The 3,816-nt window shown below is 42.6% G+C and overlaps 1 long non-coding RNA gene across 1 annotated transcript; it reads right to left on the minus strand.

Moving 5' to 3' along the window:
• Positions 1 to 253: 253 nt before the first annotated feature.
• Positions 254 to 3,558, minus strand: LOC146881574 (uncharacterized). Its single transcript, XR_014986424.1, has 2 exons — positions 3,081 to 3,558; positions 254 to 437 (listed from the first exon to the last, which is right to left on the minus strand). It is a non-coding gene; the product is annotated as an uncharacterized LOC146881574 (long non-coding RNA).
• Between the last annotated feature and the right edge of the window lie 258 nt (positions 3,559 to 3,816).

Raw genomic sequence — 3,816 nt, forward strand, 5'->3', positions numbered from 1 at the left:
ACAGTCGCCGACGACACCGTCAGCCAACACTAGAGCCTTGCCGAGATCGTCGCAACACCTCGTCATCGCTCCTCTCATTCGCGCGAGGGTTTGGTTATGCTCTCCCAATAGTGTCGTCTTCACCGAGCTATTTTCATGGCTGTTGTAACATCCCGTTAGGATATTACTGATTTAAATATATAAAATAAATAATAATATAATACTGCCGCATTTATGAATAACCTCATTTCCCAAAAACGCGAGAAATTTAAAATTTATTAAATGGTCGAATAAAGTTTATAAACATCCACTAAAAAAACCAAAATAACAATGTTATATTTTCACCCATAAGGGTTTACAACAGTTTTCAAAAGCAACTAAAGGAAATGTAAGAAGTATCCCCAGTAGAACCCTACTCCGTGATTAAGCCTCACCGGCTCCACCTGCATCAACATTTTCTGCTCCCGTGTACCGCGTACATGATCATCGCCAAACACAAGCAGATAGGGTGAGCTTATGAAAACAACATATATCATAACAGATATCAAATAACCAATTAAACAGATGTAAACTCCACAAGTATCAAGGTACCATCTCTTAATCAATTCTCTAACGTTTGGCCACAACCAGACGATTCGGGTTCTACCTCTTCTAGTGATTACCCCAAGGTAATTTGCTGCCAAACCTATCGGCCACAACCGACAGAGCACGTGCGGGAACCAGTGCCACGGATCACACACCGTAACGTCAGGTGGAGTTCCCAATTACGAACATAGTCCGTAATGTCCCAAGACTACCAAACTCGTCAGCCAACAACTGAGGAGGGCAATCTAACTGGACCCATCTGTACTGGCCACAACCAGCACACTCACACCGGCAACACTCGCCAACCCGAGCTCAACTCAAGGGTTCCTCGTGTTCATCCGCCATCCCGAGCTCAACTCGAGGAATGTACGTGCTTAACCCCTATCCCGAGCTCAACTCAAGGGATACGTTCCGAGCTCAACTCAAGGAACCCGGCAATCTTACCTTTAAAGTACCACCAAAAGCCTGGTAGAACACCCTACAAAGTCCAATAACTAGGACTTATAGTAGCCAAATCGCCTAGCGAGGGACACGTACCGCTAGGCGCCACATCTTCCAAACCGCCTGGTGGGGGACACGTACCGCCAGGCGCCAAGCGCCTCAAAAATAATTACAAAGTTTGCAACAACCGCCTTGCGGACCCGCTCATGCCGCCAGGCGGACGCGACCCCAAGCACTACTGTTTTGATCACTATCGCCTGGCGGAACTTCACTCACCGCCAAGCGCCACCTGCATCAGAACCCCTCTGTTTCTACCTTCATCGCCTGGCAGAATCTCCCCTTCCTCCAGGCGCCACTCGCTCCAGGAACTCCCTGTTCTCCCAACTACCGCCTGGCGGACACCTCCATGTCGCCGGGCGCTGTATCAGTAAATTCTGACAGCAAGAGTTTCAATCCCTGTGATGTGCTAGTTGTCAAACTTGAGCCCATAATCTACACCATACCAGCCCACACAATTAGGTCTACCTATATTATAATTCATACCAGTTATAGCTTTGGTCCGATATCACCACACCTATTACAGCCTATATTTTTCCCCTCTATTCTGAATTTTTAACAATATTAGTTAACCATTTCGAGTTCATAGCCTCACACTACCTGCCTCACAGGCCTTCTAGGTTATCTAATTTTTGCGCATTCAAGTTTCACAACCATCAAACGGTCCAATCATCACAAGACATAATATAACCTTGCGCACTTAAATTGCTAACCCTCACAATGATCCACTTTATCCCATTCTTATATCATCTAATTACCCTCCCTATCTAGATTATTATTAACTATTACCTTCAGTTTCCACGACCACACGAACCTGTACTTTCCCACATGATAATATCAAGTCCCTCTATCCGCGTTTCTGCCAAATGATTCCATGAGCAACAATTTCGCAATACATCAACCCTAAGGCCTTACTATATTGTTTCATTCAGTTTATAATCCATGTACATGAAATTTATTACTATATATTCTCGAATCCACCTATCACTATTTAATTTGGCTTCCCCCTTCATCGGAATCATCCAAAAATCATAATAACATCGAAATCGACGTCACCTAGCGGATTATTCGTCTCTGTCGGGCAGCTCATAAACACACTCAGAATTTGGTATAAACCCATGCGTCGCCTGGCGGCCGGGAGTGTGCCGCCAGGCGGTTCCTTCTCTGGAACCCCAAAACACGGATAGAATTCGTGTGCCGCCTGACGGCTATGAATAGCCCGCCAGGCGGTTTCTGGAAATTTTCCAAAATTGCGTAAAACCAACCAGAAACGACAATTTTTCATACAGATCATAACATATCATGCAATTCAATTACAGAACATATCATTCAACGTAGAAACTCCCCTAACTTGGTTTTTCTCCGCTTAAAGCTTGACGATTAAGTGTCCTCCCTTCACCAATTTGCTCCTTTTAGCCTTCTCTCTCAATGCAACCCCAAAGATTCCCCTTTATGGGCTGTTTCACAGCCACCCTTATTCTGCCCTTCCACTAGGATGTTCCACAACAATGCAATTTCCCAAATCAATATCAAACCACTTAACCAATTCGGATTTCATGCTAACAATCATATGTTTCACAGCCACCCTTATTCTACCCTTCCACTAGGATGTTCCACAACAATGCAATTTCCCAAATCAATATCAAACCACTTAACCAATTCGGATTTCATGCTAACAATCATAATTCAATTGTCATATTATTTCACAACATGGTTAGGCTATATTAAAATAACAATGAATAATACACAAAACGGATTTCATGCTAACAATCATAATTCAATTGTCATATTATTTCACAACATGGTTAGGCTATATTAAAATAACAATGAATAATACACAAAATGGCATACATAGGACTTGAACTCAAGTCCTCTCACACAAACCAAAGTACTCTCCTAACCACATGAGCTAACACTTTGTCACGTCATTCTACTCATAATTTAATGTCATAATTAATTCTCACACCCACATTTATTAATTAATTATTTATTTAATTAATTAAATTTTACGGTCTTACAGCTGTCGCTCGTTGGACCATCGTCCTTGCACGCCTCCATTCACCCAAGCAACGCCATCGCCTCAGAAGCCCCTTCCTCCGTTGGCGCTAAACCTTTTTTTTTTCCTTCCCCCTCTTTAGTCGGATCTGGTTGTGGGTGTAGGATAAAATGTGATGAAAATGGGTTTTGAAAAAAAAGTGAAATGGAATCCCGTGAGAAGAAAATGGATGTGGATGAAGGTGACTGATGGGTGAGAAGGTGAATACGTGTTTGTGTGATGGCGAAGATGAAGAATATGGAGGTAGTAAAGAAGTGTTGATTGTTGTTGTACTTGTATTCTGTTTTGTGTTTTTCTGCAGGTGGGAGATATAAGAGGTGTTGTGGAGGGGAGATGGTGAATGGGGTAGCTTTTGGAAGGGTTGTGAATGGTGAAGAACAATAGTGACAGTGGAAGATGATGAAGATGTACGTGAGAAGATGAGAGAATAAGTGAATGTGTGTGAGAAGATGAGAGAATAAGTGAGAGAGTGATGTGTGTGACGTGAATAAAGTGAGTGAGAGATTGAATGAGTGATGTGTGTGAGAGAGCGTGGGTCCCACGAATGTGAGAGAGAGAAAAGAAAAGGAAAAAAAATAAAAAAAGTGATATAGTGAGGAGTGGTGTGTGTGATGTGAATAAAGTGAGTGAGAAAGTGAATGAGTGGTGTGAAAAAAAGAAAGTGGGGTGTGGATAGAGCAAATAAAAGTCTAAAATGG

Source organism: Vigna unguiculata, chromosome 11, assembly GCF_037176805.1.
Source record: "Vigna unguiculata cultivar grain cowpea cultivar isolate G323 ecotype 2 chromosome 11, ASM3717680v1, whole genome shotgun sequence".
NCBI classification, from domain to species: Eukaryota; Viridiplantae; Streptophyta; class Magnoliopsida; order Fabales; family Fabaceae; genus Vigna; species Vigna unguiculata.